This window comes from Triticum urartu, chromosome 3A (genome assembly GCF_056163025.1).
Source record: "Triticum urartu cultivar PI428250 chromosome 3A, HENAU_Tu73, whole genome shotgun sequence".
Taxonomy (NCBI): domain Eukaryota; kingdom Viridiplantae; phylum Streptophyta; class Magnoliopsida; order Poales; family Poaceae; genus Triticum; species Triticum urartu.
Genome location: NC_141875.1, coordinates 114,213,074 through 114,226,377, shown reverse-complemented (window position 1 = coordinate 114,226,377; position 13,304 = coordinate 114,213,074). Strand labels below are relative to the sequence as shown.

At 41.8% G+C, this 13,304-nt stretch overlaps 2 pseudogenes; both read left to right on the top strand.

Annotated features, from left to right (window-relative positions):
* Positions 1-454: 454 nt before the first annotated feature.
* Positions 455-1,208, top strand: LOC147978835 (uncharacterized; annotated as a pseudogene).
* A 74-nt stretch (positions 1,209-1,282) lies between these two features.
* LOC147978834 (uncharacterized) lies at positions 1,283-12,173 on the top strand (annotated as a pseudogene).
* The last annotated feature ends 1,131 nt before the right edge of the window (positions 12,174-13,304 follow it).

Here is a 13,304-nt window from a genome sequence, read left to right as displayed (position 1 = left end):
CAAACCATCGTGATGCACTTAATTTTCTTTTCGTCAGGTAGCGCTAGAATTTTGGTAACTAGCTCCTTCGGCCCCTGCTCATCCAGAAGCTGAATTCTTATTTTTCTCCAATTGCATCTCCCTCCATAGTGGCTTGACATTTTTGCATCAGTCCATGTTCTTCCGAGCTGCTACCTACTGGAGTATGCGCTTTTATATAACTTTATGCAAGTGATGCACCTGGTACTAGACTCATAAACATGTAAATTTTGCTATATGTTTGTGTTGTGATTTTGTACATTATGTAACAGTAAGTGAACTTGCTTGTCCTCCTCTATGCAAGTTGTTTTTGTAGGTCATGTATCTTACTGTGAATTGATGTTTTGTAGAGCATGTTTCCTGGGAACTGCTAGTAAACATGTTTCCTCATTGATTATTTACCTTTGATTAAGTTGGTCTTTTTTCTATAGTGTAGATGGATAGATCTTGGATTCGTGGCACACTGTTCTCTCGAGAGTACGTCAATGGTGTCAAAGAGTTTATGAACTTAATTCAAGCAAAATTCAGCGAGGATGAAGAAATACTATGCCCATGTAGAGAATGCCTTAATCGCAAATACTAGCATCAAGCTGTTGTGAACAAGCACATATTGACGCATGGCATGGAAAGTACATATACTCGCTGGATATATCATGGAGAAGACTTCAATGCAGATGTTATTGAGCATCCTGTTGATGTGCATGACTCCGAGGATGGTAACAATGGTGCTGACCGATTTGAAGAGATGTTTGGCGACCTACGCACAGCAGTAGAACAAGATCAGAAGGAAACTGAAAATGAAGACGGTAACAATGATGCAAATCCTTCTGAGACTGAGTCCTTTCTGAAGAATGTGAGGAAAGAGGCAAAGCGGCACCTTTATCATGGTTGTACCAAGTTTTCAAGGTTCTCATTTGTGGTGAATCTTCTTCATTTGAAGTCATGCCATATGATCACAAATAGTGCATTTACTAACATTTTGAAGCTATTGGCTGAAGCATTCCCTCAACCCAATACACTCCTAAAATCTTATGACAAAGCAAAGAATCTTCTAAAGGAATTAGGCCTTGGGTATGAGTCTATACATGTGTGCATCAATAATTGTGTTTTGTTCAGAAAGCAATATGCCAAGCATGACAACTGCCCAGTTTGTGGCATGTCAAGGTGGAAAGACCCTGCTAGAAAGAAGATACCACCGAAAGTTCTGAGGCATTTTCCATTGGTGCCTTCCACCCTGACATCCTGCTATGGCCTAAGGCACAAAATGGGGTATATTGGGCATTATTGTTTCCTTCCAAAGGAACATCGTTTGCGAAGAAACAATGAATTTGTTGGTCTTCATGAATACAATGATGAGCCAGGTAAATTCTCAAAGGAAGAGCTACAAGCAGAATTGGAGAAGGTTAGACTTGGGCAACAAGAAGAAAGCAGGAAAAGAAAGCGTTCTGACTTGGGCAGCAAGAAGGCTCATGTGCCAATTTGGAGTTGGAGGGTTTGTTTGTGGGATTTGGATTATTGGGATAAATTGAAGCTGATACATAATCTTGATGTCATGCATATCGAGAAAAACATTTGTGAAAACCTCATTGGGACAATTCTCAACATGGAGGGGAAGATGAAGGACACACTTAAAGCTAGGCTTGATCTCCAAGATTTGAAAATTAAAGAGGAGTTGCATTTGAGGAAGGATGGAAACTCATATGAGATGCCTCAGGCCCGGTATACCTTGTCTAAAGAACAAGTGGTTGCATTTTGTCAATTTTTACGGGAGTTAAAGTTTCCAGATGGGTTTGCTTCCAACATATCCATATGTACAAGTGCTGATGGAACCAAGGTCCAAGTCCTAAAAACACATGATTGTCACATTCTTTTTCAAAGAATCTTACGTGCTGGCATGAGAGGATTTCTGGATAGTGATATATTGAAGGAAATATGCCCTAGAGGCAATAATAATTTTATTATTTTATTTCCTTATATCATGATAAATGTTTATTATTCATGCTAAAATTGTATTATCCGGAAACATAATACTTGTGTGAATACATAGACAAACCAAACGTCACTAGTATGCCTCTACTTGACTAGCTCATTAATCGAAGATGGTTATGTTTCTGTGTTGTCATTTGATTAATGGGATCACATCATTAGGAGAATGATGTGATTGACATGACCCATTCCATTAGCTTAGCACCCGATCGTTTAGTATGTTGCTATTGCTTTCTTCATGACTTATACATGTTCCTATGACTATGAGATTATGCAACTCCCGTTTGCCGGAGGAACACTTTGTGTGCTACCAAACGTCACAACGTAAATGGGTGATTATAAAGGAGTTCTACAGGTGTCTCCAAAGGTGCATGTTGGGTTGGCGTATTTCGAGATTAGGATTTGTCACTCCGATTGTCGGAGAGGTATCTCTGGGCCCTCTCGGTAATGCACATCACAAGCCTTGCAAGCATTACAACTAATGAGTTAGTTGCAAGATGATGTATTACAAAACGAGTAAAGAGACTTGCCGGTAACGAGATTGAACTAGGTATTGAGATACCGACGATCGAATCTCGGGAAGTAACATACCGATGACAAAGGGAACAACGTATGTTGTTATGCGGTCTGACCAATAAAGATCTTCGTAGAATATGTAGGAGCCAATATGAGCATCCAGGTTCCGCTATTGGTTATTGACCGGAGATGTGTCTCGGTCATGTCTACATTGTTCTCGAACCTGTAGGGTCCGCACGCTTAAGGTTTCGATGATAGTTATATTATGAGTTTATGAGTTTTGATGTAACGAAGTTAGTTTGGAGTCCCGGATGTGATCACGGACATGACAAGGAGTCTCGAAATAATCGAGACATAAAGATTGATATATTGGACGGCTATATTCGGACACCGGAAGTGTTCCGGGTGATTTCGGAGAAAACCGGAGAGCCGGAGGGTTACCGGAAAACCCCGGGAGAAGTAATGGGCCATATGGGCCTTAGTGGAGAGAGAGAGGGGCAGCCAAAGGTGGGCCGCGCGCCTCCTCCCCCCTGGTCCGAATTGGACTAGGAGAGTGGGGCGGCGCCCCCCTTTCCTTCTCCCTCCCCACTTCTTTCCCCCTCCTAGTAGGAGTCCTACTCCTACTAGGAGGAGGACTCCTCCTTGGCGCGCCATAGAGGCCGGCCGGCCTCCTCCCCTTGATCCTTTATATACGGGGGCAGGGGGCACCCCTAGACACACAAGTTGATCCACGTGATCATATTCTTAGCCGTGTGCGGTGCCCCCTTCCACCATAATCCTCGATAATATTGTAGCGGGGCTTAGGCGAAGCCCTGCGACGGTAGTACATCAAGATCGTCACCACGCCGTCGTGCTGACGGAACTCTTCCCCGACACTTTGCTGGATCGGAGTCCGGGGATCGTCATCGAGTTGAACGTGTGCTAGAACTCGGAGGTGCCGTAGTTTCGGTGCTTGATCGGTCGGGCCGTGAAGACGTACGACTACATCACCCGCGTTGCGCTAACGCTTCCGCTGTCGGTCTACAAGGGTACGTAGATCACACTCCTCCCTCGTTGCTATGCTTCACCATGATCTTGCGTGTGCGTAGGAAAGTTTTTGAAATTACTACGTTCGCCAACAGTGGTATCCGAGCCTAGGTTTTATGTGTTGATGTTATATGCACGAGTAGAACACAAGTGAGTTGTGGGCGATATAAGTCATACTGCTTACCAGCATGTCATACTTTGGTTTGGCGGTATTGTTGGACGAAGCGGCCCGGACCGACATTACGCGTACGCTTATGTGAGACTGGTTCTCCCGACGTGCTTTGCACAAAGGTGGCTAGCGGGTGACAGTTTCTCCAACTTTAGTTGAACCGAGTGTGGCTACGCCCGGTTCTTGCGAAGGTTAAAACAGCACCAACTTGACAAACTATCGTTGTGGTTTTTATGCGTAGGTAAGATTGGTTCATGCTTAAGCCCGTAGCAGCCACGTAAAACTTGCAACAACAAAGTAGAGGACGTCTAACTTGTTTTTGCAGGGCATGTTGTGATGTGATATGGTCAAGACATGATGCTGAATTTTATTGTATGAGATGATCATGTTTTGTAACTAAGTTATCGGCAACTGGCAGGAGCCATATGGTTGTCCCTTTATTGTATGCAATGCAATTGCGCTGTAATGCTTTACTTTATCACTAAACGGTAGCGATAGTCGTGGAAGCATAAAATTGGCGAGACGACAACGATGCTACGATGGTGATCAAGGTGTCATGCCGGTGACGATGGTGATCACGACGGTGCTTCGAAGATGGAGATCACAAGCACAAGATGATGATGGCCATATCATATCACTTATATTGATTGCATGTGATGTTTATCTTTTATGCATCTTATCTTGCTTTGATTGACGGTAGCATTTTAAGATGATCTCCCACTAATTATCAAGAAGTGTTCTCCCTGAGTATGCACCGTTGCGAAAGTTCTTCGTGCTGAGACACCACGTGATGATCGGGTGTGATAGGCTCTACGTTCAAATACAACGAGTGCAAAACAGTTGCACACGCAGAATACTCAGGTTATACTTGACGAGCCAAGCATATACAGATATGGCCTCGGAACACAGAGACCGAAAGGTCGAGCGTGAATCATATAGTAGATATGATCAACATAGCGATGTTCACCAATGAAACTGCTCCATCTCACGTGATGATCGGACATGGTTTAGTTGATTTGGATCACGTAATCACTTAGAGGATTAGAGGGATGTCTGTCTAAGTGGGAGTTCTTTAGTAATATGATTAATTGAACCTAAATTTATCATGAACTTAGTACCTGATAGTATCTTGCTTGTTTATGTTTGATTGTAGATAGATGGCCCGTGCTGTTGTTCCGTTGAATTTTAATGCGTTCCTTGAGAAAGCAAAGTTGAAAGATGATGGTAGAAATTACACGGACTGGGTCCGTAACTTGAGGATTATCCTCATTGCTGCATAGAAGAATTACGTCCTGGAAGCACCGCTGGTTGCCAGGCCTGCTGCCGGAGCAACACCAGATGTTATGAACGTCTGGCAGAGCAAAGCTGATGACTACTCGATAGTTCAATGTGCCATGCTTTACGGCTTAGAATCGGGACTTCAACGATGTTTTGAACGTCATGGAGCATATGAGATGTTCTAGGAGTTCAAGTTAATATTTCAAGCAAATGCCCGGATTGAGAGATATGAAGTCTCCAATAAGTTCTATAGCTGCAAGATGGAGGAGAACAGTTCTGTCAGTGAGCATATACCCAAAATGTCTGGGTATAATAATCACTTGATTCAATTGGGAGTTAATCTTCCAGATGATTGCGTCATTGACAGATTTCTCCAATCACTACCACCAAGCTACAAGAGCTTCGTGATGAACTATAATATGCAAGGGATGAATAAGACTATTCCCGAGCTCTTCGCAATGCTGAAAGCTGCGGAGGTAGAAATCAAGAAGGAGCATCAAGTGTTGATGGTCAACAAGACCACTAGTTTCAAGAAAAAGGGCAAAGGAAAGAAGAAGGGGAACTTCAAAAAGAACAGGAAGCAAGTTGCTACTCAAGAGAAGAAACCCAAACCTGGACCTAAGCCTGAAACAGAGTGCTTCTACTGCAAGCAGACTGGTCACTAGAAGCGGAACTGCCCCAAGTATTTGGCGGATAAGAAGGATGGCAAGGTGAACAAAGGTATATGTGATATACATGTTATTGATGTGTACCTTACTAATGCTTGCAGTAGCACCTGGGTATTTGATACTGGTTCTGTTGCTAATATTTGCAACTCGAAACAGGGACTACGGATTAAGCGAAGATTGGCTAAGGACGAGGTGACGATGCGCGTGGGAAATGGTTCCAAAGTTGATGTGATCGCAGTCGGCAAGCTACATCTACATCTACCTTCGGGATTAGTATTAGACCTAAATAATTGTTATTTGGTGCCAGCGTTAAGCATGAACATTATATCTGGATCTTGTTTGATGCGAGACGGTTATTCATTTAAATCAGAGAATAATGGTTGTTCTATTTATATGAGTAATATCTTTTATGGTCATGCACCCTTAAAGAATGGTCTATTCTTATTAAATCTTGATAGTAGTGACACACATATTCATAGTGTTGAAGCCAAAAGATGCAGAGTTGATAATGATAGTGCAACTTATTTGTGGCACTGCCGTTTGGGTCATATCGGTGTAAAGCGCAGGAAGAAACTCCATACTGATGGGCTTTTGGAACCACTTGATTATGAATCACTTGGTACTTGCGAACCGTGCCTTATGGGTAAGATGACAAAAACACCGTTCTCCGGTACTATGGAGAGAGCAACAGATTTGTTGGAAATCATACATACAGATGTATGTGGTCCGATGAATGTTGAGGCTCGTGGCGGATATCGTTATTTTCTCACCTTCACAGATGACTTAAGAAGATATGGGTATATCTACTTAATGAAACATAAGTCTGAAACGTATGAAAGGTTCAAAGAATTTCATAGTGAAGTTGAAAATCATCGTAACAAGAAAATAAAATTCCTACGATCTCATCGTGGAGGAGAATATTTGAGTTACGAGTTTGGTGTACATTTGAAACAATGTGGAATAGTTTCGCAACTCACGCCACCCGAAACACCACAGCGTAATGGTGTGTCCGAACGTCGTAATCGTACTTTAATAGATATGGTGCGATCTATGATGTCTCTTACTGATTTAACGCTATCATTTTGGGGATATGCTCTAGAGATGGCTGCATTCATGTTAAATAGGGCACCATCAAAATCCGTTGAGACGACGCCTTATGAACTGTGGTTTGGCAAGAAACCAAAGTTGTCGTTTCTGAAAGTTTGGGGCTGCGATGCTTATGTGAAAAAGCTTCAACATGATAAGCTCGAACCTAAATCAGAGAAATGTGTCTTCATAGGATATCCAAAGGAAACTATTGGATACACCTTCTATCACAGATCCGAAGGCAAGACTTTTGTTGCTAAATTCGGAAACTTTCTGGAGAAGGAGTTTCTCTCGAAAGATGTGAGTGGGAGGAAAGTAGAGCTTGACGAGGTAACTGTACCTGCTCCCTTATTGGAAAGTAGTACATGACACCTACACCAATTAGTGAGGAAGCTAATGATAATGATCATGAAACTTCAGAACAAGATACTACTGAACCTCATAGATCAACCAGAGTAAGATCCGCGCCAGAGTGGTACGGTAATCCTGTTCTGGAAGTCACGCTACTAGATCATGATGAACCTACGAACTATGAAGAAGCGATAGTGAGCCCAGATTCCGCAAAATGGCTTGAAGCCATGAAATCTGAGATGGGATCCATGTATGAGAACAAAGTATGGAGTTTGGTCGACTTTCCCAATGATCAGCAAGCAATTGAGAATAAATGGATCTTCAAGAAGAAGACTGACGCTGACGGTAATGTTACTGTCTACAAAGCTCGACTTGTCGCAAAAGGTTTTCGGCAAGTTCAAGGGATTGACTACGATGAGACCTTCTCACCCGTAGTGATGCTTAAGTCTGTCCGAATCATGTTAGAAATTGCCGCATTTTATGATTATGAAATTTGGCAAATGGATGTCAAAACTGCATTGCTGAATGGATTTCTGCAAGAAGAGTTGTATATGATGTAGCCAGAAGGTTTTGTCGATCCAAAAGGAGCTAACAAAGTGCGCAAGCTCCAGCGATCCATTTATGGACTGGTGCAAGCCTCTCGGAGTTGGAATAAATGCTTTGATAGTGTGATCAAAGCATTTGGTTTTATACAGACTTTTGGAGAAGCCTGTATTTACAAGAAAGTGAGTGGGAGCTCTATAGCATTTCTGATATTATATGTAGATGACATATTACTAATCGGAAATGATATAGAATTTCTGGATAGCATAAAAGGATACTTGAATAGAAGTTTTTCAATGAAAGACCTCGATGAAGCTGCCTACATATTGGGCATCAAGATCTATAGAGACAGATCAAGACGCGTAATTGGACTTTCACAAAGCACATACCTCGACAAAGTTTTGAAAAAGTTCAAAATGGATCAAGCAAAGAAAGGATTCTTGCCTGTGTTACAAGGTGTGAAATTGAGTAAGACTCAAAGTCCGACCAATGCAGAAGATAGAGAGAAAATGAAAGATGTTTCCTATGCTTCAGCCATAGGCTCTATCATGTATGCAATGCTGTGTACCAGACCTGATGTGTGTCTTGCTATAAGTCTAGCAGGGAGGTACCAAAGTAATCCAGGAGTGGATCACTGGACAGCGGTCAAGAACATTCTGAAATACCTGAAAAGGACTAAGGATATGTTTCTCATATATGGAGGTGACAAAGAGCTCATCGTAAATGGTTACGTTGATGCAAGCTTTGACACTGATCCGGACGATTCTAAATCGCAAACCGGATACGTGCTTACATTAGACGGTGGAGCTGTTAGTTGGTGCAGTTCTAAACAAAGCGTTGTGGCGGGATCTACATGTCAAGCGGAGTACATAGCTGCTTCGGAAGCATCAAACGAAGGAGTCCGGATGAAGGACTTCATATCCGATCTAGGTGTCATACCTAGTGCATCGAGTCCAATGAAAATCTTTTGTGACAATACTGGTGCAATTGCCTTGGCAAAGGAATGCAGATTTCACAAGAGAACCAAGCACATCAAGAGAAGCTTCAATTCCATCCGGGATCTAGTCCAGGTGGGAGACATAGAGATTTGCAAGATACATACGGATCTGAATGTAGCAGACCCGTTGACTAAGCCTCTTCCACGAGAAAAACATGATCAGCACCAAAGCTCCATGGGTGTTAGAATCATTACTGTGTAATCTAGATTATTGACTCTAGTGCAAGTGGGAGACTGAAGTAAATATGCCCTAGAGGCAATAATAATGTTATTATTTTATTTCCTTATATCATGATAAATGTTTATTATTCATGCTAGAATTGTATTATCCGGAAACATAATACTTGTGTGAATACATAGACAAACCAAACGTCACTAGTATGCCTCTACTTGACTAGCTCGTTAATCGAAGATGGTTATGTTTCCTAACCATAGACATGTGTTGTCATTTGATTAATGGGATCACATCATTAGGAGAATGATGTGATTGACATGACCCATTCCATTAGCTTAGCACCCGATCGTTTAGTATGTTGCTATTGCTTTCTTCATGACTTATACATGTTCCTATGACTATGAGATTATGCAACTCCCGTTTACCGGAGGAACACTTTGTGTGCTACCAAACGTCACAACGTAACTGGGTGATTATAAAGGAGCTCTAGAGGTGTCTCCAAAGGTGAATGTTGGGTTGGCGTATTTCAAGATTAGGATTTGTCATTCCGATTGTCAGAGAGGTATCTCTGGGCCCTCTCGGTAATGCACATCACATAAGCCTTGCAAGCATTACAACAAATGAGTTAGTTGCAAGATGATGTATTACGAAACGAGTAAAGAGACTTGCCGGTAATGAGATTGAACTAGGTATTGAGATACCGACGATCGAATCTCGGGCAAGTAACATACCGATGACAAAGGGAACAACGTATGTTGTTATGCGGTCTGACCGATAAAGATCTTCGTAGAATATGTAGGAGCCAATATGAGCATCTAGGTTCCACTATTGGTTATTGACCGGAGACATGTCTCGGTCATGTCTACATTGTTCTCGAACCTGTAGGGTCCACACGCTTAAGGTTTCGATGTCAATTATATTATGAGTTTATGAGTTTTGATGTACCGAAGTTAGTTCGGGGTCCCAGATGTGATCACGGACATGACGAGGAGTCTCGAAATGATCGAGAGATAAAGATTGATATATTGGACGGCTATATTCGGACACCGGAAGTGTTCCGGGTGATTTCGGATAAAACCGGAGAGCCGGAGGGTTACCGGAAAACCCCGGGAGAAGTAATGGGCCATATGGGCCTTAGTGGAGAGAGAGAGGGGCAGCCAAAGGTGGGCCGCGCGCCTCCTCCCCCTGGTCCGAATTGGACTAGGAGAGGGGGGGTGGCACCCCCCTTTCCTTCTCCCTCCCCACTTCTTTCCCCCTCCTAGTAGGAGTCCTACTCCTACTAGGAGGAGGACTCCTCCTTGGCGCGCCATAGAGGCCGGCCGGCCTCCTCCCCTTGATCCTTTATATACGGGGGCAGGGGGCACCGCTAGACACACAAGTTGATCCACGTGATCATATTCTTAGCCGTGTGCGGTGCCCCCTTGCACCATAATCCTTGATAATATTGTAGCGGTGCTTAGGCGAAGCCCTGCGACGGTAGTACATCAAGATCGTCACCACGCCGTCGTGCTGACGGAACTCTTCCCCGACACTTTGCTGGATCGGAGTCCGGGAATCGTCATCGATCTGAACATGTGCTAGAACTCGGAGGTGCCGTAGTTTCGGTGCTTGATCGGTCGGGCCGTGAAGACGTATTACTACATCAACCGCGTTGTGCTAACGCTTCCGCTGTCGTCTACAAGGGTACGTATATCACACTCCTCCCTCGTTGCTATGCATCACCATGATCTTGCGTGTGCGTAGGAATTTTTTTGAAATTACTACGTTCCCCAACATATATATGAAGCAATAGCTGAGTTGGGCAAGTTTTTCAGGGAACTGTGCAGCAAAACTCTTAACAGGGATGTGTTGGCTGAAATGAAGAAAGAAATTCCTATAATTTTGTGCAAGCTTGAGAAAATTTTCCCTCCTGTTTTCTTTGATGTGATGGTGCACCTTGCCGTACATTTACCCGAAGAGGCATTACTCCGAGGTCCCGTACAATATGGGTGGATGTACCCAGCTGAAAGGAGGTTGTATACTTTAAAGAGGTATGTGAGGAATAGGGCAAGACCAGAAGGTTCAATTGCTGAGGCATATATTGCTGATGAATGCCTGACATTTTGCTCCAAGTACATGGATGATTTCGAAACCATATCTTATCAGAAACCAAGAAATGTAGGTTATTCAGATGAAGAAGCCTATGGTGTTGACGTTTTTGTACATGGAGTAAATTTTACTTCAGGATATGAATATCAATATGTATATGAAAAAAAAGAATTTGATCAAATGATGTGGTAAGTGTTGAAAAATTGTGGTCAAGCTCAGAAATATATCGAGTATGTTCCCACTTCTGAACTTGCGTATGTTGCATTTTTGTGGTACACATGTATTCTATTGACTAATATGTTTGATCCTATTTTACAGAATGTTCAGAGATGAGTTAAAAAGAAAATGGGTGCCAAACATTGATAAAGAGCTTCAAAAAGAATTCCAGACATGGTTCAAGAACTATGTTAGTTTTCATTCACATCTAGTTATAATATTTGGTTGTTAGACTTCACTACAGTTTCTAATGTATGAATTTGTGTGTTGTAGATCATGAGGTTGCGGGATGAACACAGCGAAGAAATAGATGAAGATCTCTTTTCCTTGGCATGTGAACCAGATCGGAGAGTCAAAAAATACTCATCATGCATAGTGACTGGTATTAGATATAGCACTGTTGACCGTGATTGCAACAAGAGAACACAGAACAGTGGAGTCTTGGCCGAAGGTGAACATTCCAGTAAGGTCATAGATTTTTATGGAACCTTGAAAGAGATCATCTAGGTGGACTATAACTCCAACGATAACTTGGACGGCAGGTCAGTTATTTTGTTTAAATGTGACTGGTTTAAACTTGATGGAAAGAAGAAGGAGCTAAAAAATGACCGGTTTTTCAAAAGGATCAATGTTGAAAGTTTATGGTACAAGGATGATTCTCTTATTCTGGCTACTCAGGCAAGAAAAATCTTTTATTTGCCAGACACAAAGTATGGGAAAAATTGGCAAGTTGTGCAAACATATGACCATAGGCATCTCTTTAATATTAGTGAAACTGAGGGTGCACCTTTTACTGGTCCTGCATATCAAGAGGAGGAGTGTTGTGATGAGGAGGGTACGAGAACGTCGGTTTCTGAACATACATCTGAGAAGCCTTTGCATAGAGACAATGAGCAAGGCATTATTTTTGAAGCTGATGTAATTGCACGCTTGATGAAAGAAAAGAACACAGAAGTATATGAAGGTGGCAATGAAGATGAAGATGATACAGGAATGGAGTATTGCAGCAAAGACGAAGGAGGCGGCATGATGGATGTTGACAGCGATGATGAGTAGATGATTTACGTTGATTTTCTGTCAGATTTTGTGCACTTCCGTTTTTATCGAAAGATGTTGTGTCACTTTTATTTTACTGAAACATGTTGTGTCACTTTGCAAAACCTGCATGATGTGGATGTTGTTATCTAAATGTTTCTGTTGGGAGAATTTTTTTCTGTGTATATTTGAATCCCTTATGTGGTTTCTTCAGTGCATACAGTATGTGTATCCGAATGTGTGTTGTGCATATCTGAATGTTTGTTGTGCTGAACTACAGCAATGCACCAAGTCAGACACCTTGTCTGGTTAGGCGCGTGAGCAGCCGAGAGCAACGCACCAAGTAATTAACTTCTCTGTTGACCCAGCATGGGGAACATACAAACTGTGGCGCATTGGCAACAAGCTATTTCTCCCACTCGGAAGGCCAGGGACCGAATCCTGCTACCAACGTTTTTCCTCACTCATTTTTCTCACCCACCTCATCCCCGTGTATGTCTTCATGGGCCGGCCCATGGGGCATGGCATCCCTGTTTTTTTTTTCATTTCGTTTTTTTGTCTTTTCTTTTCTTATTTCTGTTTTTATTTTTTCTGAATTAATTCAAGATTGAAATTTTTTAAATAGTTGCGACTTTGCGAAAAAATGGTCGAGAAATCATAAAATGTCTACTGATTTTAAAAATGTTCGAAAAAACATAAAATTTTCGTGGTTTCAAAAAATGTCGGAAATTTTACAAAAAAATTGGCAAATTATAAAAAAATTACAATTTGGAAAACAATTGTTGGGAAACAAAACCATGTTCCTGATTTTGAAAAAATGATCATGTATACAAAACATATTCATGAATCTAAAAAAATATCCATGAAATTTTTGAAAATTCTAAAAAAAACTTTTCTGTGAATTTCAATTTTTTCCTAATTTAAAAAAAAACATCGATTCAAAAAAAATGTCAATTAAAAAAACTTTTCGTTGTTTCAAAAGTCTTTTATGTCTAGGTTTTGATCATTTTTTGAAAGTCATGCAAGGTGTCGTCACACCAATCCGAAGTGCCAAGGCGGGATCAAGCGATTCTCGTCTTCTTTTTCGATGTGGGCCATAGTAGCCGACGATACACACCAATCCTAATTATCTTCATATCTACACAAGCATCT